Genomic DNA, 25,292 nt, shown 5'->3' with positions numbered 1-25,292 from the left:
TTTTTTTATATATAGTAGCTCTTCTTTATGCCTTTTTTGGTTAACTACAAATTTATATGTATTATTACAGCTAAAAAACACTATGTTGACACCGAACATCAAGAAAACCTAAATTAAGCTTATATGTAGCATCTATTTACTTTTACTTAGTTACGTCAAGTACTTAAAACATGCAAAACTTTTTTTCAATAGTGTTCTTTAATGGGGTGATCTTATGTATTTTCCAGGCACATAGTGCCATTATATAGCACAACAAACAAGCTCACCAGACTTGCGGTTCCATCAGGTGTTTGCTAATTGCTGCTGCCGCTAGTCTGGGGGAGCTGTGTGGGGAAGGCGAGGGGAATGGGTGGTCTGAGAGGCAGAAGGAAGCTCAGCTGATATAAGTTATCTAAATAAGACATCATTACGATATATAACCAAAGTCAAAGTACTATGAAATTTATGAAACACTTGAAAAGACTATGAAACCTACTATTAGGGCCAACTGAGAAAAAAAATATAGGAAACTAAAATAGGGTGTTCCACAGAAAACATAACATATATAGGCTAATTAGTATAAAATGAGAAAACATTACATGAAAAAAGTAGTTCTATCAACCAAAACATTGGGAAAACCGGCAATATTCCTATCATTCAACTTCCTGTCACCAGTTAATTTGTTTATGGTCATTACAATTTTGGAGGGCTTTTTAAAAAACACATCCTGGCCATGAAACAACCATTTTCTTTTTACCTCTGTAAAAAGAAGAGGTGCTGAACTTAATTTGGTGTCCTTAAGCTGTGACTTTTGTGGTGAACATAAACGGTTTTGCAAGTGAGTGTAAACCCAGGAACGTAATGTAATAAAAAAAAAATTAAAAAAACAGACATGAGCCTTAAACTATTTAGATTTTTATGTCTCTAACTATGGTATTTTGGGGCATAGATAGAGGTTAAAATTTGGGATACATAAATAATGCTTTTAGAATTATCAGTTAATTTATTTAATAAATCCCACTTTCTGAAAAGACCTTTTTGATATTTCATCTGGTATCATCCTTTTTTTCTTTCCAGTTTCATTTTCTTCTCCAGTCATCTCTCTTCCTCAACATCTTCTTTTACCCTGCATTTAACCTGCTTGCTGTCTGTTTTTTTCACCACTCCAAGCTTCATGCTAATCATGCTCCAGACAGTTCCACGGGCCCCAATTTCACTTCAAAGGCCAAACATCTCCTCCTTGTCTGTGAAAGGACCTGTCAACCCTGCCTGCATGCCTACCTACCGCAACGGGAGAGCAACACTGGATGGAAGACAGAGGCAAAGGATTTTACAAAAAAAAAAGCAGTAGAGCAGGGGTAAAAAAAAAAAATCCATGAGACGCGTAGAAGTTGTGTTACTGCTGTGGGTGGCACTTAACCAGATGAATCACATCAGCAGGGAGGTGCGTTTTTGTTAAGTGTGTGTCAAAAGTATCTGCTTTTTCACAACTAGAAGAGATCGCGTCAGCACTTTGCCAATCTCAGAGTTGGAGGAAAAAAACAGGGAAGTGAAAAAAAGAAAAGGTGCTCAGGACCATTTCCACACTAAAAAAAAAAAAAAAACCTTTACCTTGCGATTTCTATTTGAACTTTTTCCCTATTTTTTTCTTTACTGTTCTTTCCTTCCCCCTCCTCGCTTGCTTCTTCTCCCCCCGCAGGAGGAACAAGCGAGAGGCGCAGTGTCCCGTTCCTCCCCGTCTCGTTTGCCAAGCTTGAATTAAAGTTGCATTCCGTGTCGCCATTGTTAGGCTAATAAGAAAAAGTTATCTTCAAAGGGTTCGGGTGGCGAGAGAAGAGGCAGCCAGGGGGATGGTAGACGAAGTGTGTGCGCGTGGAGAGGGTTGAGGGGTTTAGCTGGGGTGTGCATTTTTTTTTTTCTTGAGTCCTCCTAATGCGTGAAATTACACCTGCCACCTTTCTCTATGAGTGTGTGTTTGAGTGCACACAATCACACTTCTCCAGTTGTTTATGTGCACATTGACACACAAGCACCTGAGCATTGTGCGCTATTTTCCACCTACACACGCTTACCTATACATTCCCTTTTCTTGTGTATGCTGTCTAAATCTATATTTCGGCTAACATGGCTCACAACAGTGTATTCTTATTAGTAGTTCCAATTCCTATTAACAGTCAGTCCTAGATAGCAAGTTAATTAACTCTCTGCCCTCCTTTTCCCCTGGCTATCAGCACACAGGTAGCCTTTCATGTTGCCACCGAGAGAGATAGAGGGAGGGGCAGGAGGGAGGCGAAGAGGTGGGGAGCGGAATGGAGGTAGGACGAAAGCGTGAGATGTAGTGGGGAAATGAACCAGGGATGGTGAGGGAGGAGAGAAAAACCTAATAGGTGAAGAAAGGCACAGGAAGTAAAATGAAAGAGATGGGAGAGGGTTGAAAGAGAGAGGGGAAGGGAAAGACAAGCTCAACTGAATTTGGAGGAGAAACCGCTGAGGGGATTGTAAAGTGTTAGAGAAGTTTGATAGAATGTAAGAAAGGTGCTGTTTTTTTTATATTCTTTAATTAATTTATCTTTTTTAGTGTTCAACGTTTTAACTGTTGCTCGGAGGACAGCACAAAATAAAATAAATGGATTAGGGTACAAGCTGAGGACACAAGCGTTCAGACTGAATCTAATTTCCAAATGTTAACAATATTTCTCCGTCTGAGGTCACCAACCCGTACTCTTAATCTGACATCAAGAGGAGCAGTGTAATAATTCACTGCTAAACTGCACACCAATTCAATTCTGCCCAGTTTGTTTATGTATCACAACAAATGCATCAAGGTATTTTGACAAATTTGACATGACAGGAAAAACAAACTCCCCAGCTCTGTGACATGGTGTGGCTTACTCCATGACCTCACTGGCAGCTGGACGCCGATGTTTCTTCAGGTGAAGTGAAGGATCAATTCTCAGTATTTCGGTGCCTTTAATCTTTTCTCACATAAAACAAACTGTTGTAAATCTTTGCACATTTTAAACTTGTGGCTTACTGTAGGAAATTGATGCACAGCTCATTAGACTTTGCTGTACAATTGAGGAAAGCTGCTACAAGAGTGCAACAAAAAAAAAACAACACATTTTTTAATTCTTTATTTTTGTTTTATTTTAGTTATATGTTCTTCAAAGTGTATAAGCATGTATAAAATTCATAAAGCGGCAACAAGGTGCTAATTTTGATCTATAGATTTGTTTTCATAGGAGCATAATCCCTTTAGTTCTTAGGGTTAGTCGTGATGGCTTCTTTATTTTTGTTGCGTTTATTTTTCTTTAATTGTGAAACCATACCTCACCATAGCAAACCTCTAGGTTAACAAGCCGCTCCGAGTATTTCAATTTTTTTTTTCTCAAGATAAGGAGTTTTTGCAAAAACATTCACCTCCTTGAGCTACAAAACAGAGCAGCATATTCAACGTGTGAGAGAGTCAGCTCTGATGTTCAACAAGGTAGATTAGTGAGTTTGCATTTGATGTTCCTGGAGTACTTTTTCCACTTTTCATCGCCTCTGAGTCCCTGTGTGGCCGTGTGTGTGTGTGTGTGAGTAACTTTGTGTTTTTCTGTGTGTGACTGTGTTGATCTGCTTGTATATCCCAGTGTACCCCTCAGGCCCTTTTTCAAGATCAAGGCTTTCATGGTTTCAGCTCGATGAAGAGGTCATGACAGCCAATTAGCTCATGCTAAATTGATCCAACTGTGTGTTTGAGTGGATGCGTGCATGCTCGTGTGTACGTTTCCAAATCAATGCTCATGTTTTATCGGCAAAGCCATTAGTTGTTTCATTGAGTGATTGGGTGCATGCAAAACGGCTTGAAAATACAGAAGCTTGTAATGTACTGAATAATGAAGCAAAAGCAATCAGAATGGTGGATGTGTACCAACTTTCTTAAGAAACAAATATGAAGCATAACTAGAATGTTTAGTTGAGAATTGTCATTTATTGTCAATGTTTGTGTTGTTTGGGGCAACTTTTGCTCAACTGTTGTCTTACAATCAGAAAGTGGTTGTTTTAGTTCCAGTTTCATTCCCTGCCTCATGCCAGTGTACCCTTGGGCACAGCACTAAACCCCAAGCTGTCTACCAATCTGCTTATCAGAGTGTAGCTAGGTGTGTAAAAACACTGAGTACAACTAGAAAAGTGCTAAATAAGTTTATGTTTCCGTGCTGATTCCCTAAATTACCATATGTGCTACTTTTTACACCTGTCATTAAAGTCTTTGTTGTGTTTTTGTTGCTGTTGTTTTCTAGAGCAAAAATATTAACTCAAAAAAATGTGTTGTGGTGAAAAAACTGACTTTTGGAAAGTCTGTGAACAAATCAAGTCTGCAAAATTAAAACAGTATTCAACCATTTAAGGGAGATCTGCAGTGTCTTCCCAAAATCTCCACACCTTTTTGTAAATGTCATGATTTTGTGACACAAGTACACATTTCAAAAATGTACATCATGTTATAACATTTACTGAATTTAATTTAACATAATTTCTGCAAAATGCAAACTAAAAATAAAAGACTGTTAGCAAAAGTAATTCATTTAAAAAAATCTAAAAAAAAAAACTAACATTTTTGCAAGACTCCACATGCTTAAACTACTTTGTTGAAGCCCAATTTGATATAATTTCAGCATCTAGTCTTTGGTACGAATCTGTAAGCATCCCCCATCTTGACTTCTTGATATTCACCCACACTACCTTGCAAAAGTTTTCCAATTTGCGAGAAAGATGGAAAAGAAGCTTTGCAGCCAGCAAGTGTAAATGTAAAGGCCAGACACACAGCATGACAGATGCAGATTTAAAAGCAAATGTGTTTGGGAAAAGTAAAGAAATGAGAGAAAACTAGAATAGAAGCTGTTTCAGGCTCTATTATTGCAAGTTGCAAAGCTGAGTGCAGAATTAGTTGAATGAAAATATTGACAGGGCAGGGTTAGCAACCTGGACAGACACCTGTGGTTATGCATTCACTTCTTCATTTGAAGGTTTGACTACAGCTGCTTCCATCAGGCTTGACTTGGCCAGGAACAGCATACAGACTTAACACATTCACACTGCACCTTTAAAGGGAACCAAGCCTTTTTGCAGCTGGGTTGAGTAATTTGAAGGGCTACTAGTTTGATACTCTGAGAGGTTTCCTCCCACAAGATCTTCTTCAGAGACTTGGAGCTCAAAGGACTTTAAATCTATGATGTTTAACTGTTGAAAGGAGTATGTATGTTTACCTGGAGTTGTATTATTTTCAGGAGGTGTTCATTATTCACTGGAAACTGGAGATGAAGATATCAACAAGTGAGGAATCCCTAGCAGAAGGGTAAGTCGTTTATGTCACAAAACTTATTTTTTTGTGATTTAATATCACAAAAATGCCATCCATACTTCTATAGCAAAGCTGCACTTGTATTCAAATGGTCCTTCGGACTGAAGCTGGAGATGAAACATGATTCAGGTTAGACTTAGTTGCTTTTTATATGTTAAAGGTGACCCATTATGCTTACTTGAACAGATACAAAACAAACAATGAGATTTTAGTCTAGTCAGTTCTGCCTATGGTGATCTTTTTTTAGAATGATCTGTTTTAGGACCTCTTATCAGTTTAAATCCAAATAAGCTACTGCTGGACATGCCTCCCAACTCAACATTTAAACTCACACTTGAAAATGGCTCCTGATTTGCGCCCTTACAATCAAGAGGTTTTTGAAACGAGTCTTTTTCCAAACACCAAAAAATATCAACATATTTCCAAAAACTGGCTGACTGTTTTTTTTTTTAAAGCTCTTGGGATATTTTTAGAAGTAGAAAAGACCCGAATGGAAGTATAAAAATGTGCAACGTGTGAATTTTGCATAATAGGTCCCCTTTAATAAACTTTTTTTTTGTGAATTATCACATGCATTTCATTACAAAGGTGTATAGGAAGAAATTTACAATTGCCAGTGGCTGTCATGTCAGCAAAGATATCTCCTGAATGATGCCAAGACTGCTCAGTTCTTGTGTCTGTTCTATTTTGTATGCGTGTGTGTTATTAATATTATTATTATTGATGCAGGGACGTGTTTTGAGGCAGTATATTTTATGTCAGAAAATGAAAACTTGTCTGTCAGTCTTTGGGGAATTTAAATGATGATGCTGTTTGTCTGTGATAGAGATGTGGCATTTTCCCCACGTTCTACATGCAGATGTTATTCCCCAATGTAAGAACATAATCAGAGATATGGAAAACATGTTGATTTGTCACTAGTTTACAAGGTGCATTCTCTTTTTCTATATAACTTTTAATCATGAGGTTTGGAGCAGTTTTTCAACTTCATGTGTTCGTACTTATCCACATGGCCATACTGTATAAATCTCACTTTCTCTCTCTACAATTTATACTTTTGTTCTCCCTCCACTTCCCCTCACTCTATACGCATCACTATTTGATCAAGTGCTGACATTCGGTTGATGATAGTTTCAGCAGAAAGTGGTAAATAAAAATAAAATGAAACAAGGGATGAATAAAATATGAGCACAATAATGAATAAATAAAGTGGCGCATGTATAAATAAGAACGAGTCAGAGGTATCTGATGACTAGAAAGCAACAAACGCCACCATCGCCTACGCTTACAGCTCTGATGAAAGGTAAGGTATGTGGGTAAGTCGACAGCCTTGGTATTTCTGTGTCTGTATCTTTTTCTGTAGCCCTTTCTTCACAGGTTTTATAACATTCTCAGTGTAACTTTATCAGCCCTTACTCAATTTTCTGAGAAAATACTGAGTAAACAATGTATAAGGTGTAAATTTTTACACCAACAAAGATTTGTATATCATCCCACTTTATGTAGATAGATAATAGACAAAGAAAGACAAGGTGACGTACATATTTTAAGCTCTCCAAAGGCGTAATGTTGAGCCGTAACCCGATTGTAGCTCTGGCACAAAGTCGGATCTATTTTCTTCTCATTTGACTGGGACTCGCAGAGCCATTTGAATGCAACACGTCTCCCCGCGCACTACATGAGCATTCCAAAAACGGCTCATAACAGTGGAAACGGGGCAGATTGGCGGAGATTGGTCATGGTCGTTATCATTCCTGTCAGGACAGGTGTGAACGCTCTCACTTAAACCAGCCCTTGATTGGTTCAAACTGCCGAGAGGCCAACAAATCCCTAATCAGGCTGTTAACATACGGGAAGGAGAGGCGAGAAAGAGGAAGCACAAGAGAAGAAAAAAGAAGCAGAGATGCAGAGAAATAGGGAGAGAGAGAGAGAAATTGGAAAGGAGAATGTTATTAAGATATTTGCAATTAGAATGACTGGGGAACTACTCCCATGGCCTATTGCATGCACAAGCATGACTGCATACATATGAATATATACTTAAGTTTCAATACTTCCAATGCAGTTCAAGGCAGTTGATGCACTTTACACACACTGAACTACTGTATTTTCACCCACATAGGTCTGTATGTGTCTGCAGCTGACAGTGGCGGTACTATTTGGATCTATTTCAGGTTTAAAGACAGGGAAATGTAAAAAGAAGCAACAAAATGAGATTCTTATTTCCAACCCTCACTCCACCTGTGGTAGATTCTTTTATTCAAAGTGCTTTTTCGTCTTTGATATTAGGCAATTCCATCCTCCCTCATGCATAAATCTCTGAAGTAAATATAAAAAAACCTTTGTGAGACTGCAAATATTTTCTTTCAAATTTCGCAATATCAGCTATCACTAGCACATCTAAATGAACCTGATATTTTGAGGACAATTGTTCTAAACTGAAGAAAATAAAACAGCCAACAGTTTGGGTTTTTCTGAGATAAATATTTCCCTAAAATGACCCTTCATGGGAACTGCAATTGGTTTGTTCTGGAGAATAGAAATGGTCAAAGCAATGTAAATAATATGTAGAAATAAAATGTCAAATGGTTGAAAATACTTTCTGAAGACAAATCTAAAGTTACATTTTCAGTAATTGTTTATTACTGTCTTATGTCTACCTCATAAGACAAAGTTGTTGTTTTTCTGAGGGAAGAAACACAAAAGTTTTTCTTCACTTTTGGCAACTCAAAAGTTGCCAAAAGTTTGTTTTACAGGTGAAAACGTGGCTAATAAGCTACAGTAGGAGAATAAAACTTGTAGCGCTGTTTATGCAACACTAATGTGTAGGGATTCAGTTACCACTGGCACCAAGAATACTAAAGGTAATGCTTCCATTTATAAGCCAGTATTTCTCTCCCTTGGGAGACGATGCAAAGCATACGTTTTGCTGGTTTTCTGCCATGATTCTAACACACACCTGTGCAGCTCCGCACAGCAGCAGCAGGTCTCCTTCACGGCGCACAGGTGTAAACCCAGCGCGAGCGTCGTAGCGCTCATGTTGCGTTTAAAGGCGGCTCGGAAGTGACAGAGGAAACAGATATGGGAAGTATGGAAGCCCCTACTGTATCAAATTGACATAGGAATAACAGAGTTGGCCATTCTAAGGTAAAAACCCAGCGCATACAGCATTCATGTTTGCTTTTTTTTTTCATCCAGAGGGCTTCCCGCGCCCCCCTTGCAATGGCACGGCGCCCCCCCTAGGGGGCGCGCCCCACAGTTTGGGAACCTCTGCCTTAATGCAACAATGATGATTCAGTTGGGTGACTGTGGGTCAATGGGAACATGTTACAATCCATAAGTTGAGAGTCCAACTCTCACTGAACACGAGCAGAAACTTACTTTTAGAAATGCAGACTAGTCTCTGACACGCTTGTACAGGAACTTAACAGGCCAGGATTCAATCAATTTGTCTTCTCCAGGTCCACAAAACAAATGTGCGTGGGCTGGTTGAGTGAACTCCCATTTACACTCCAGCCTGGTCTTCCAATCCATAGAATCTGGATTTGCAGACTGATGTCCATGCAATTTTGCAGAGTCGTGTCAACCAACACAACCCCACAACATTCCAGGAACTCGGCTCTCTAACCACAGCCTAGAGAGTCAGACTCACTGTCCCCAGGCTCTGCTTCCTCAGTGGAAGGCCTGCTGGCGGGAATGAGGAGGTCTTTGAAGTAATTCTGGCCACAATCCCATACCGCCTGGTCGCTCAAATTAATCTGTGAGGATTTGGATTTTGTGTGTCTTTTCAGTTAATTGAGTCTCTGTGTTGTCAGGTCTACCCCTTGATTTTTCCTAGCTATCCCTTGGTTTCCTTGACTGCCATCCCCATGTATTTAAACCCACTTGTGTCTCTTGTTCCCTGTTGGATCCTGGTCATGTCATGTCTCGTCATTGTCTCTAGCTGTGTTACCAGTTGCTACCAATGTCTGTGCTCCTTGCCTCTACTCGCCTATGCTGCTTGGATTTTTTGTACAATTCATCATTAGACCATCATTTACTCCTCATTCCTGGATCCACCACGTCTACCTCACCACCTACTACTATCGTGTCATGACATAATCGTAGTTCATCTTATTTGACCCAGATAACCACAAATCAGCATTAATTGAAAGAAACCAAAACCATCATGACCACGTGGAATTGAACTTGCATTTTTATATAAACCTTATACAATTCTGACAACCTCGTAAGACTTATCCAATGTACTGTTAACCTATTTCTCCGAATATAAAGTGCAAATGAAAAACACTTCTACTATTCAAATATCTTCTCACATGGATGTCAATACTCTTTCTCCATTTGTTCCCTCACGTTTCTCCTTTTGCTTTATATGCCTGTCTCTGATTCCAGGCTTTCATCATGGAGACTCAAAGTAATGAATAGTATGTAATAGTGCCTTTGTGAGTGCTTCCTTTGTTGGTAAATACTAATGCATAAAAGGTGTGAGACTGCTACGTGCTCAAGTGCGTGCATGTAAATGTTAATCAGTTTTCTATGTAAAACTTTGGTGATATAAAATGTGCTCATGAATCTACAATACATGAATTATAAACTACAGATTTGTTCATGTGTAGGATAGGTATTACAATACATTTTTGGAAGACTGTAAACAGGGAGCTGTCATTTGCATCCAGCAGACCTGGAAACCACAGTTTCTGGAACAAACACCAAAAGAAAGCATTTCTAAACTGGAATCAAATCATAAGACTAATAAAATCGCTATGGTAGATCCTTCTTCAAACCTATTCACTAATCTTAGACTTCACCAAACACAATCATGGGACAGGATAAAACTATACGAACTAAATAAAGGTCTGAGTTTCAGCAAAAAAAAACAAAACCTGAAAATAGCTCAAAGTTGTTGGCTCAGAGTCGGAGAACGGAGTCTGAATAAATAGGAGAATTTGGGTTTCTGTGTCTGAGCTGATATGTGGTGACAGAGAATGCTTTAAACTAAGACTGTATTTGTGTGTGAGGGTGACAAAAACATGTGTCACTATGTGTGAAAAACAACATCCATCCATCACACTTACCAGCGACTCTCTGCATGTCAGGGTCATTTTCTTGAGCAAAAACTCAGCAACACAAACACACACTGATTTCCATCTTTTCCTATGTGTAAAAATAACGAGGAAGCAGAGTGACTATCTGAATATTTGAGTCTGGATGCAAGTGCCAGAAGGAGTTTTCAGTTTAGTGGTTGGAGATGAGAAAGCTGATCTGATCTACAATTGCAGGATGAAACAGATATATTCAGGAGTCAAAGCAGCTTTCTACACCTCCCACTGACCAATGAGTGTGCAAATTTGGCAGAAAATTTGTTGCATGACCGATGTTGGTGTTGGGAGGAAGTTGGACAGAAAGCACCTGAAACACTCTGCTTTATTCCTAGTGGGGTCACCAGGGGTGCTGGTGCCTATCTGCAGTGGTCTACGGTGAGAAGCGGGGTCACCTGGGACAGGTCACCAGTCCACCACAGTGTTGAACTGTATGTGTTGGCAAAATATATGTTGCTTTATAGAAAGTATATTTAGATTTTGCAGTGTCCCAGTTGAGAAGGATGTGAGTTTGATGTGTTATATCTTACTTTTCTGTAATACAACGATGAATTTCAAGTATTTGGAAAGATTCATTAGTTCCATTCTTTAGTCAATAAGGGTCCATTTATTAATTTTTGAGTAAATGAAGTTCCTTTTTTTCCAGTGTGAACAGTTTTTAATCTAAGGTCATTGTGAGAACATCTGAGTCTGCTCTATTCCACTCAGTTCTTGAAACAACCTTGAAACTTTCCGCAAAGTTGCCTAGAAATGTTTGACATTTCTGCTAAGGTTATAAAATCATATAAAACTGCTGAATGGAAATTTATCTGCTGTCACTAACTTTGAATTTCTTCTTTCTCCTGCCACTTTATCTATCAGAGACAAACGCTTCAAAGGTCACATTTGTTGTAAGGAATGAGGTTTCTAAACGTATGCAGGTCACTGTAAAGAGGATTCAGACATTTTTTCCTGACTTTCTGCGAATGCCTGAACTCTGTTCTGCTTTATTCCTCCTCTTCCATCTTGTCTTCCCAACACAATATCTTGAGTTATCAGACAGTGGAGGGAAGAAAAAAACTGCAAATCGTGAGAAACAGAGACTGTGACAACTCTTGACATAGATAATATATCACTCTTCAGTTTATGTGTCACAGTCAATCAAAGCTGTAATTGATGGAATCAATTTAACTGAACTAATCAAGCTCTTTGGATCTGGCAATGATTCTCGCAATTAATCACAGCTGCTTCAAACTAAGATACGAAAAGTGATCCGACTAGAAATAAAGAGTCAGAATCTAAACAACAAGCACTTCATTTAATCAGATACCACATAGTTGAATCTGTTTTTCTCAATTGTTGTTTTGTGGCATAAATATTTAGTGTACTGCTTTGTGCTCAGTTTTTGAAACTGACCTTTAATGTGACATCTCCTGTTAAGTTAAATTGAAACAAACATGGACAGTGTGACATGTTGAAGCATAAAAACAGGTGGTGTAATACCCTTGTCGCATAAGTGTGCATAAACTTAATTGAAAATTGAAATAAAAAAAACTTCAACAGCACCTTTGATTTGTTTTTTCATTCTAAATGGTTTGCTTTCTGATTAATTTTACAAAATATATGTCAAATTATGTAAAAGATTTCAGAAATGATACAACATTTTTGAATTTTAAAAACATAACATTTTAACAGGTGTCTGGGTTTGCAGTAACCATTATCATAACAAAAAAGTAAGTAGAAACATTACTGTTAAAGGAAGCTTCTCTGTGTTTTTCTGAGTTGACAACTGCAGAAAAGCAATCAAGAAAAACTACTTTCAAATTGCTGTATTTCCATGTAAAGATTTGTGACTATGTGGGCAGTCCTGGAATATTCATGCTGTGTTGCTCAGTCTTGCTTGGTCACAATGAAGGTGTTTCATTTTCACTGGTTTGCATGCCAGGGATGCTACATGAAGCTTAGGAGAGAAACCTCACTCAGTCATGTATCTTGTGTCCCTTATTCAGATTTGTTGTAGCATTCAACTACACACTAACAAATGTTATTTGTGAAAATTTTTAAATTTAGCAAAATGCTTAAGTAAAAAAAAAAAAACATTTGTGAAGGGAAAGAAACAGTTTTTTAAAAAATGTATCTACAGAACAAATTTTGAAAGGCGCTGTAAGATGGTCACTTTCCAACCTTGGTATCCAAATTAAGTGACAGTCTATGACAGGCATTTCCTTAAAAATAGTTCGACATGACATTGCTCCTGCAGTTGTTATGCATAATCATATAAAACTGCAGGAGCAATGGGATAGACTGTTTGAGCTTAGCTAAAATGCTCAGTTCACCTAATCTTGTTGCAAAATCTGTATTCCATTAGGCCTGTAAATTATACATCATAGCAAATTAGGAGCATCTTTTTGTTTTTAAACTAAAAGTTAAAAAACAAAAATATGTTATAAGAATTAAAATTTTGATTCTGTAAAAATGCTGTAGCAGGATCCACATTTACACGCAAACTTTACCACTAACGTCAGTTCTCTAAAACAAAATCATTAGTTACGATGCCTAATGCAATTAGCTTAAACATTTCTTGGAGAGAAATATCATTTTTATTTTTGAGAGTTGTATTTGGTGCTAAAAACACAAAAGGGAAAAGGGTAATTTTGTTTTAACGTCTGTTAAAAAAGGAAATTAATCTAAGGAAGTTTTCTTAAAGTAGATCAGTGGTTCTTAACCTGGTCTCAGGGGTTCGGCGGAGCCTCTGCCGCGGAGGTAAAGACACATTTGTGTAAAGTCGTGATGACGCGCCGTTTTGCCATCACTTGCTGCAGAGGATCGCGTTACATTGCTTAGCCAATCAGAGCTGCGGAGGAGCACTGAGTCTTTAATTATTTCAACAAAACTCAACAGTTCTTACCAAATTCTGCAGCTTTCGGTGTGCTTATAAATCTGCTCATTAGTCTAATCTTTTCGGGGTTGCTACTGCCTCTAGTGGTGTGGGGGTGGTAACACAACCAATATAATTACATTACTAAATCAGAATACCGCAAAGTCTTATTTATTATTAATTTTTCTTTCTCTTAAGAATGTAGAGCTAATGAAATAATCTAAACAAGACCTTAAAGTGGTTCCAGTTTCTCCCGATGGCCAACCTGTTGAAAATGTGGCAAATTTTAAATACCTTGGGTCGTTCCTGGACAGTCAGCTCAACTTTGCTGAAAACACTGACTATATTTTGAAGAACTGTTCTCAGAGACTCTACCTTTTAAGAAGACTTAGTGATCTTCTTAAAGTGACCCAACTACACTTTAGTTGGGTCACCCATATGTCTTGAATTTGGAAAAAAATCATTTTGCTTTGTCCAACACATACTGCTGAGTTTCCATCGATTGTTGTCTCTGCAGCCTGTTACTATCTTGTTAATTGAAAATGACATAAATAACATTGAATCCTAGCTCTCATGATTTGGGTTAAGCTGTGCTTTCCTTTACAAAGATAAATCTGTATTTCACAGAATCACTTTTTAAGTTTGTGTCGGTTGTTTGGCTGAATGTTGGACTCCAGTTGTGACACAAAGGAAGAATGCTTTTGTGTCTTTGCTGAAAATCCTGGCACTCTCATAGTCATGTATGTTCAGTAATGTGCATGCTCTATGCAACTCCACTGCCAAATTCATTAATTTTGCATTACTCAGCCCAATTAGGAAATTAGCCCTCCCTCCTGTTGAGTAATGAAAAGATGAGTTGAGCATCAAAATATCTGAGACAGAAACAAATCACAGTGGTGGATGAAAAATGGGAAAAATAGTTTGCTGAAGCCTAAACAAGCAATCTTTAACATGATTCTTTTCAACTTTACAATGGTGGATAATGAATAATGTTTAGAATTGCTTTAGATCCAGTTTTTCACATCAATATAAAATCATTCTTTTGTTTTTTCTCATACCTTCATATCTTTCTACATTTGTTTCTTGACGTGTTACCAAATAGAATGAATTAATACAAATTTAGTGGGTAATTCAACACATCCTTTAGAGAAGGTCTGACTCAAAGTTCAGTCAGTCTAGTCCCAAAACAATAAAAGTGTAAAAATAACGAATTTAAAACCTACATTCTGGGCAAAATGAGACAAAAATCATAAACCAGATTGTATAGAGGGGGACACTGTTGAAAGATAGAAGAATTAATGTTGGCTGGGATTCAGCTGATCAGATGCAAGTAATGACCCACATGGATGATTTTGTGTGCAAAAATAACGACAATGTAAGCAGCTGTTCTACAGTGACAAAGTTTCTAGAACGAATGCATTTTGAATTAATGACGTTGTTTAAATTTTAAATGGCTATAAACTGGGGAAAGAAATTGTCTGAAAATGCATAAACCTGAGTATTTTATTAGACTCCCACTGTTTATTGTGAGATTCAACTAATGTACTGACTAATCATAAGCACTTCACATAAACTGGCTTAATAATATGGTTTAAGTCAGAATAATATTTGTTTATAGTAAGATTGCAAAGATATGCAAGATACAGTTCTTAAAATATACACAAGCCCCATGAAAGGCATATTCAATGAGTAAAAGCTGGGATAGAAGGAATGCCAAAGTTCTGCAAAACAGCAAAAAGCAAACATAAAAATTAGTTTTAGACTAAGACATGACAGTGAAACCCAAAGTGAACAAACAATAATGATAAAAAACAGACCAGAAACTATCTCTGAATCAAAATGGAAAATATGGGTGGATTAGGCAAAAAGGAAAAGATGAGAGAGGGAGAGAGAGAAACAGGAGGTTCCAGATGGAAGGTTTGCGTTGCTGGGGCGAGTTGCCGAGGAAGTCATTAAGCAGCCATTTCATCTGCGTCTGCTTGGCTAGCGAGAATTCTAATTGCATCTGAGGAGAGGAGAGGAGAAATGCCAAAGTACATTTAGATCAAAGATAGAAGACACCAGAGAGCCTGTAGACACCAGACCTCCCTTCATCGCATCCTCTCACACTCTGGCTCACGATCCAACTCTTTATCCCACTCTCTCCTCTACTTTTCCCACTTTCTCTCTCTCTCTCTTCTCTCTCTCTCTTTCTCTCCTCTTTTTCTCATTTCCCTTTCGCATTCTTCATGGTTTCCCCTCCCTGCTTTATTTGCCATACTTCCCCGGTTCCCCTATTCGCCACCATCCTTATCTCCCCCACCTCTTGATTTCGTCCATTTCTTCCGCAGTAGCAGAGTGTGTGGGTAGTGCGTATCCTTTGGCTCATATCCCCCCTAATGGCTTTAAATACTGTCACACATCACAGTCATTAGGAACACAAGTGATTCTTTATTTCATACACTCCGGAGAGCTAAGAAGCCATAACACCCACTCTCCTCCTCTTACTCCTCTTACTCCCCTTATCCATCTTTTTTGTCTTTCACCTCCTCCTTTATTTTTCTCTTTTTCCCATTTTCCTTCATTTCTGTCTTTTCCGACCCAGTTTTCCTTTCGGCGGCCACTGGTGTGCGTTTTTCGGTGCTGATCAAGAGAAAAAAGGCTCTTGTGTTTAATGCTTGTGTGGGATAGTGTCATGTTTGTTGCTTCTGTTATGAACATTTGTGTATGAAGTTGTAGGGTGTGCATTGGTCTGACTTGTGTTTTGTTGTCAGCTATTTTATGCGTCCTCTCTTAACCTTTTGACAACTTGAGACGTTTCTGAGCCGGAAACGGAAATTCTGGGCTTCCTGACGTTGAATTAAGAAAGTTTTAATGCAGTGACAGTGTTTTTATTCAGTGTTTTTTGCATAGGTGTGTATTAAAGCTTTCAATAAATGCTTTGTGGAGAACTTGCCTTCCACTTTCACCTCACAAATAGATGTTGCATCTTGCTTTTAACCACTGAAAAGAAGGGAATGGTTGATGGAAGCATTTAAAGAGCAGCGGGGTTTTAGCCGAGGTTATTGTGTCCGAAACACTTCTAGCGTCTGAGCAGGAACCATTAGAGTCATTTGTGCGTTACATTGGCCAAGTCAGAGTGCAGCTGTATTTTTAGCAGAAAAGCAACAAGTGGAGCTTCTGCAGCCGCATCCAGCTCAGCACAAACACAGCTACAGAGGTAAAGTGCCACTTTGTAATGGCATACTGCTAGAGCTACAGTTAATCTACTCTGACACCAACACAATCAGCAAATCGTTCCAGGTCCATTCATTTCCTGCTGGGATGACTGAAACAGGAAACTTGGCTGTCATGGCTACACTCCTCATGATTTGCATGCAAAAATAGCTCAACTTCAGATCAGATTTTATCTGCTTTCTGTCACCGTGTCTGAGAAATTAGGGTCACCTTACTGCGAGAGCTAGTAAAATTAGGTAAATTTAACATTAGGGTGAACGAAGGGTCAAGAACTTTTTTTTAGTCATAAATAAGAGAAGTGCTGAGTTTTCAGCTAACAATATTATGTCTGTTATTATGCATGGGGGAACAGGAAAAGGCTCAGAGTGAAACAACAAGTCAACATTCAGGCACCAAAAGCGTCAATAACACCTGGAACTAAACCTGAACTCAGCAGCGCTCGAGTTCAAACCTTGACGATAAACTTTCTCCTTTTTTCCTTCAGTTTCGCTGTCTGTTTTATGTTGACGTAACGCACATATTTAATGAGTTTAAGAAGCAACATACGAATGAATAACACCGGCTACAGAAAAATCTGAGCAGCCTGCAGCCGACACCTGAAAACAACAACGCTGTGGAAAGTTTTCTACTATATTTTATCTAATTAAAAGTGAGTGAGAGAAATGCTGCATTTAAAAATTCATTTTATCTTCTCTGTCTTGGCTGTAAACTGACTGAGGACGATGTTGAGGTGAAGCGACTGCAGCATGATCAGCCTGTTGCTCTGCAGAGCTGCAAGAAGAACTCATTTATTAGAAAATGTTGACTTTATCACAGTGTTCCAGTCTCTAATTGATCATGTAGCTTCTTTTGATGTCTCTGCTTGTGATAGCTGGATTGTAATGTTTTCAAATGTTTTTAGATTTATTTTTAGGCTTCATGCTGTTAATTCTCAGGTTTTTAAGATTATGCACAGTAAATAAATGGTAAGTTTCACCATTAAGCTAACTGGTATAATATTTTTTTTTGATTTGTGCTTTGACAGTTGTTGAGTGTTATTTTTCGCCCATCTCAGACTTTGAATTTGTATCCACATCATTTATACGTTGCAGGGAAACTTCGTATTATTTTAACGTGGACAACAAAGTAACCCCATGAATAACAGGGAACTAACGTAGACATGACCTTTTATTTATCAAGACTTTCAGTTATTTAACTAAATCCCAATCTCTGCTATGTAACTAATAAAAACATAGAAAATAGACACAATAGATAAAAAATAAGTATACTAAAAAGTATAAGCATGACAGCTTGGGAACAATGCCCACACAGGAATATTCAACTTGAGAAAATTACCAGAATTATGATTTATTATATCACTGTTTTAATTGTTTTTTTAGCTGTCAATTTACATCCTAGTGTTGATTATTTACTCCAGAGCAAATACTTCTGTTTGTTCTCATTACAAGCATTCAAATCAAGGTCCATTATATTAATCCTCTGTCCTCTATGTCCTATGAATATGCATATATGGAAGACATTATACATTTTTAGTTGCTTCTTTTAAAAATGTTCTGCAGAAAATAAACAGCAAGAATGTTGAAAATACATTCATAAATCTTTTCATTCGTTTTTAACATGATTGCTTTTATCTTCCATCCCTTCTGAGTTGCTCTCCTCAAATTAACATTTTACAGGCAAAAGACATGTACCTTTTTTTGAAATAAAAGATGAGAAAGGTGATATCTCTAAAACCTCCAAAGATTGAGAAATAGAAGGATTTTTTGAACAGACGTTTTTAAACCAAAGATCATAAATCACCTGCTTTTTGCCTAAAACCATAAGGTTCTAGGTGACTAAAAGTTATGTTGAAAATTAATACATTTTATTTATAAATTTAACACCAAACGTACTAAAATTGTGTCCAGTAGATTTTTTTTCCATGCTGAGACAAATAACAGACGTGATTTTGAAGTCTGCAGCTTGCTGATTCTGACTGAATTATTGTGGATAATCACGATCTAATGTGTTATAGAACAAAGAGTGTTGTGTGAAAATATGGAAATTAGACAACGATATGTGTGCCCCTGCTCATTGTGTGAAAAGTGCTGAAGCCTGAAATTTGCTAACAAATATCAGAGAGGTGTTATTTTCTTATGTAAAATCAGTTTAACACATTATGCAGAGGTGAGACAGAGATCAAGCTCCTGGCGCAGCAGAATTAAAACAACTTGTTAACAAACTCATGTTCATTGTGATTACAGCAGGATGAAAGCAGCAAGTCTACAGAATGACTCAAACAAAGCAGGGAGAAGAAAAACCCAGAGAGATGAGAGAGAGAACAGGTGGCTGGAAAGGGAAAATGATGAGTGAAAACCGTGCAACATACTGTACATGATATGTATAAGAAGGGAAAAATGGGAAGACAAGAGTGGAGGAGGCAAACACATGTAATAACAAAACTCTCCCATCTGTGAAATAGTAAAACATATGCTGGTTTAACATTTTTCTCCCTCTTTTCTTTTGGTTACCCTGTTCCAATCATTTGGAAGGCAAAAAGCTGCTGAGCAAAGTGGTGTGGTGTCTTTTAATTATACATGACTGACATGTTAATTGACTTCTAGTTTAATGTTTTAGGGATTCATATTTTGTTTTTGTAATATTAAAATAAGCTGTAGCAATGTGGAAACAAGTTCAGAACTATACTTGGGTCAGAATGAGATTCTGATAGTAAAAATGTACAAATATCACAATATTTACACACCTTAACTTGTACTTCAAAGACTTGGAACTTGACTTGGACTCCTGCGGTTCTGGCTGTATTAGTTGATTTTTTTTTTATCATTTAAGAAACAAATAAACTAGGGTGACCATATTTTGATTAGCAAAAAAAAAAAAAAAGAGGACACTTGGCTGAGTCCTGAAATACATCAATCATACTTGCTTTTCTTAAAGAAGACTTTTGATCTTAACATTTTAAAGTGTGCCTTCTCCAAGTGATTAGAAAGAATAGTTAAGTTACAAATTTCAGATGGGCTTTTTCAAGTCAACAAGTAGAAGAATGATATAAAAATCTCTGGAAATAAATATTTGACACAATTACTAGGAACGCACAATATTTCAGCATCAACACTGGCATCAGTTTTTAAGGTATCAGTATCGGTTCAATAAGTAAAACCGGGCTAATATTAACAGCCTCTTGTTGCCATAGCGTTTCAGGATGAGCAGAGTTGTATTTGTTTGGACATGTGGACAGTGATAGTGATGCACTACAGGTTTATGGAGCGTTAACACAGAAACACATATGCCAGCTATGTGCACGGTGCACTCCGCCAACCATTAGTTGCAGCTGGGATGGTATGAAGGACATTTATTTTCCAGTTTGTCCAAAAAGCTACACTTTGCTTTGTAAACATTACCAGCAACGCTGGAGCTCACTTTCGTCTTCACTCACTTTGCCGCTGTTTGCTCCAAACCAATGCAACTTCCAGAGAATTTAAATATACCTATTGGTCCCCTGAAAGCTATAAAAACCCGGACATTTTCATCAATTAATGAAATCCCCTCAGATGACCTGGACGGAAAGGAAAACTTTACGTTTGGGGTAAAAAAGACAATTTTTTGCCTGTTAAGCTAGCTGTGACATTACAAGAACACTTTCAGCTGAAAATATCAAATTCCCATTCTGTTCATTCATAAATTTCACCCTCTCACTTATGCACCCACCACACTGTGCAGCAGGTTTGACAGATTTCTCAATAAATTACTGGTCAGATCATTTTTTATTAATAACATAAATTTTCACCTTTAACTATTCTGACAAGTAAACATATAATGTTTTTTAATCTTCTGCTAAACAGTGGGACTCCAGCATTACTGGTGAAATGCCTCCATTCATTTGTTTTTGGGAATCCAACTTCTATCTTTCAAGAGTCTTTTATTATCTTTGAATGACAGCTCTGCTGTCACTGTGACATGCACACTGTTTATTTTAATACTAATCCCTACATACCATCACAGAAAAGGGGTGTGATTGTTACAGTAATCCATCAGGATCCAGAAGTGAAAGAGAACGCAGGATTAGAGGCCTGCAATGGCTAATATACTCTGTAATGAGGGAGTTAACAGCCTAAGTGATGGCAGGATTATCCAGGTCTTAGTAGAAAACTGACAAAGGCTACACATGACTGACAGATTGCGCAGAACTTGTGGAGAGTGAGGTGTGAGAATCCAACAGGGAAAAGAAAAAAAGAAAGAAGTAAGAGAAGGGCAATGGAGTGAGAAATTGGAGAAAGAATGAACATTTTTCCATCATTTAGCAAGGACATTTGAGATTTGAACAATTTTGGCTCAGACATCGCTCAACAGTAAGTGTAAGGGATAAAGACACTCAGGTTACATGTGTCTGTCGGGCTTTACAGTTTATTAAAAACTTTTCTAACATCTGTACAAACAAAATAGAATGTAGATGAATGTATTTTTTTCACTGTTTTATAGTGGTTGGCTACACAGTGGCACAGTTGGTAGAGCTGTTGCCTTGCAGCAAGAAGGTTCTGGGTTTGATTCCCGGTCCCAGTCTTTCTGCATGGAGTTTGCATGTTCTCCCTGTGCATGGGTGGGTTTTCTCCGGGTTCTCCGGTTTCCTCCCACAGTCCAAAAACATGACTGTCAGGTTAATTGGTCTGTCTAAATTGCCCCTAGGTGTGAGTGTGTGTGTCCATGGTTGTTTGTCCTGTGTGCCTCTGTGTTACCCTGCGACAGACTGGCAACCTGTCCAGGGTGACCCCGCCTCTCGCCCGGAACGTCAGCTGGAGATGGGCACCAGCAGCCCTCCCGACCCCACTAAGGGACAAGGGTGTAAAGAAAATGGATGGATGGATGGATGTTTTATAGTGTTTTGCATCATACAACTATAAATTAGATGTCAATATTTTCTCACATGCTTTAAAGCTGCAGTATTTAACTTGTACAAAAATATGTATTTTTATATTTGTTGAAGCTGTGGCCATGTTGTGACAGTATATTCTGAGACGGATAATCTGTGAAAAGACTGAGCTCCTCCCAATATTGTCACTCAGAAATGCAACGCCTCCCAGTCAGAAACAACTAATCAGAGCCAGGAGGAAGGTCAGCGGCAGTCGACTTTTCTGCAGCTGAAACGTCGACTTGCAGTCATGTGGTTGCAGACAGTTAGCATTCAGACACATTTTTTTATACAACGCTCATACAGACTGGTCAAATATTTGACTATATTGTCAGAATGTTGCATCTAAAACAAAAATTATTGTAATTCCATATTGTTACGTTTTGGAAGAAAATTATAGCTTTAGTTTCATGTGTCTGGAAGTAAAGACTGGCACCGAGTGTTGACGTCTGCTGCTAGCTGAGCAGGTATTTTACACACCTGGCTTGTAATGAATTGTATTTGAGATACTCTTGTCTTTCTACCTTCTTAAGCCTAGTCTTTTTTGATATCAACAAGGCATTCATAGCCACTGTTTCCTAATGGGAAGATATATTCCCATTAGTTATTAGCTTTTTAAAGCTAATAAACACACTTAATGTAAGAAACATTGGTGTCATTTTAGACTTGTACCTAAATTTTAACGAGTGGTTACTATACTAACATTTATAATGCATCAATATCTCTAAAATATTGTTACTTATTTTTCTCTAATGCTTTCTTCTTCATGGATATCAATTTTAAGAAAACAAGACCTCGTTTTACCTCCTCACAAGGAAACCTGCTGCACCTCCTTCATTTCAGACTATTTTCTATAATCACTCGGTTATTGTCGTATCACAGATTGAACCAAATAGTACGATTAAAGACTTGATCCATTTCCCTCCCTGTGGACCTTTGCTTTATGCACTTGCACAGATAATACGATTATATAGATTGAATGCTTTGGTAAATTATCTCTCAAACAAACAACCAAGTAATCCCTCCCTTAGTTCTCCCTCTTATCCCTGTGAGGCTATCCATCAGACCAAGACGTAATTTACAGTCACGCAATGTTCAATTATCAGTAGAACAATGTCTCGGTACCTTTTTTATTTATTTATTTTTTTGCAAGTTCATTCAAGCGAAAGGCAGAGGAACGGAGGAGTTACAGGAGAGAATTTATTGGTCTTTGTGGTGCATTGTGTTACTATCAGAGGAAATCACAAATAACATGTAATGAATTGTAGCTGAAGCACCGTGGCTGTCTTGGTGACACAGCACTGTTTGTTTTGGGGGTAATTTAAACTCATATCTATAGCCATGACATCTGTTTTGTTATAAGACTGATGTTTATTTTAGTAGCATACATATTTTAAATTGTTGTCACTGCAGTACTGTTGGCTTCACTTCACTTAACCCTCGGGTTGTTTAGCATCATGCCAACTCTTTGTGCCAAATCACAGTCCAGATAAAAAAAGTGATGCTGAACAATCAGCAAAAGTAAATTGTTATAAGGAATAAAGCTGATCAAAACCTTTTTTTTTTGTCCTAGTTGGTGTGTTTAAGTTGACCCATCCACAGGCAAAACACATTTTTGTTGTTGCTTTTACTCACTTCTTAATGGTGATTTATTTGTGTGAATTTCTTTTGCAAGTGCACATTTCTGTATTTTTGCTTGAAGTAGTCCTAATGCATTTGTCCAAAAAGGGAGTTCTCTTAGAGTGACAGAGAAGCGTATTGACTAGAGAAGACCCCTCATGAATACTACAGGAGCTTACAAATGAGCCAGTCGTCTAAATCAGGTGTGTTCAAGCAGAGAAACGTCAAAACATGCAGAACACACGGACCTAGAATTGTCCATCCCTGTTCCAGACCTGCAGTTTCTGTCCTAACAGATGGCAGACCTGTTTGAGTTACAGAAAATTCAGGTTTGTCACCAAAAGACGTAGTTTTACAGGATTTTTACTGCAGTCCTGTGAAGAAAAGGTGGACACTGCACCACATTTTGTGTTTTTATAGCAGATGTAAACACTATATATTTTTTACAACTGTGAAAAATTGAGTAATATAAAAAAAAAAATGATGAAAATACATCAATACTGTAGGTATATCTGCAAAGTTTTTTTTGTTGTTTGAGCTGTGCACCCACACAGATCAGGTGTTTAGATCAACCTGAAACTCTTTTTTGTGGAAACACTGCAAACGCTGGTTTGCTGGAGATTCGACGTCATGATGAATGACGAGTATTTTCACTACAAAATGTGTCTTTTGTTGTCTTTTCTCAATGCAATGTAATTTTCCATAACTATATCACAAAACTAGATGACAGCACAGGTTTCCTTTCTTTTATTTCTTTAATCAAACAAAAGTAGAGAAAAGTGTCTGGATGCAAATCAATTCGGTTTTTATGTTAATGGCACTAAGCACAAACTGGGTTCCATGATATGGCCAATACCTTCCATGTACAAAATTACATGGCTTTAGCATGAAACAGTCTTAAAATATAATTAAATCTGTTTTAAAAAATTTTGGAAAACTGCTGTTTTTTTTACAGAGTATGACTGCTGGAACCATAAATTCTCCCTTTTAGAATTTGTTTGCAAAGACAGGAATACCTCTTTGATCATAAAAGATAGTCAGATATCGGAAGAATGCTAAACAAGGAAAATAGTCCAATTGTAATGCAATTAAAAAAAGAAAAAACATTGCAACACCCAGAAAAAGAGTAAATAAAAGGAAGAGATTTGGCAAATTACAAATTCTTGGGCAAAGTAAGAAATTTGCACAAAAAAAAGGTAGATTTCTTAAAAATTAAATCTAGGACATCTTAGTTTCTAGGTCGAGTAAGTCAAAGGAGCTGCTAAATTGATTTTTAGTTTATACTGGCCTATTTCACTTGCATGGCCAGAAAGCATAATTTAATTTTATCTATTTTTATATTTAGCCTATCTGCCATGTCCAGGAAGAATACCACAAAATAATACTAAATAATTTGACAAATAAAAAATCCACTCAAGGCCCACTGAGAGGGCTTGAACTTCTGTTTTAATACTAGGATCCTGCCAGCACAAGCACCTGCTGTTTCCTATAATCAGTACTCATCTAAGGAGCGTTCCCTTGAACAGGCCCTTATACTCTGTGGACCAATTAGATGCCTCCACTTCATGGTTTTCCCCCCCAACTCCTCTGAAGTCCATACTAATGACAGATGGCCAAATGCAGAGAACAAGAAAAAGCTCCAAAAAAAGGAACAAAAACATCGGTTATGGCAAGCAAGTGGACTCAGATGCATTAAAAAAAAAAGTGTATCAAGTAATCTGAAAATGGAGGGTTGTAAATCAAACAGTGTTTTTGTTCATTTAGAAGACAAATCATATCAACTAAGACTACAAAACATTGTGTGCCTCATGTAATAATCTTATAGCACAATTTTTTGACCTGAAATCAGTTTTGAATAAAATACTTTCCAGTTCATTCTGATGCTGAGTAAAAGCTACAGTCATCAACTATTTTCCATAAAAACTCAAACTGAAACTCAATGAACCACACACATTTTAACAAATAAATTGAGAAAATGTGTCAAAACCAGGCTGAAGAATAATAGAGAGCATAAAAGACAGTATTTGATTAAAAATGTATTTCTGATTTATTCTGATTTGTAAATCAGAAATACATGCTGAACAGAGCTTAAAAAGAAAAAATGTTACTGAAAGAAAATAAGCAAATTTCCTGTATTTCTTTATTAAAACATTCTATTGCAAAATAAACAATAGAAAAAAGTAGCAATTTTGGAAAGTGAAAAATTAATTTCTTTAGAATGTCCTATGTGTTTCAAGATTGTCGTATAAGCACAGTTCCTGTGTTGAAAGA

Source organism: Poecilia reticulata, linkage group LG9, assembly GCF_000633615.1.
Source record: "Poecilia reticulata strain Guanapo linkage group LG9, Guppy_female_1.0+MT, whole genome shotgun sequence".
Taxonomy (NCBI): domain Eukaryota; kingdom Metazoa; phylum Chordata; class Actinopteri; order Cyprinodontiformes; family Poeciliidae; genus Poecilia; species Poecilia reticulata.
Note: the sequence above shows the minus strand (reverse complement) of the source record.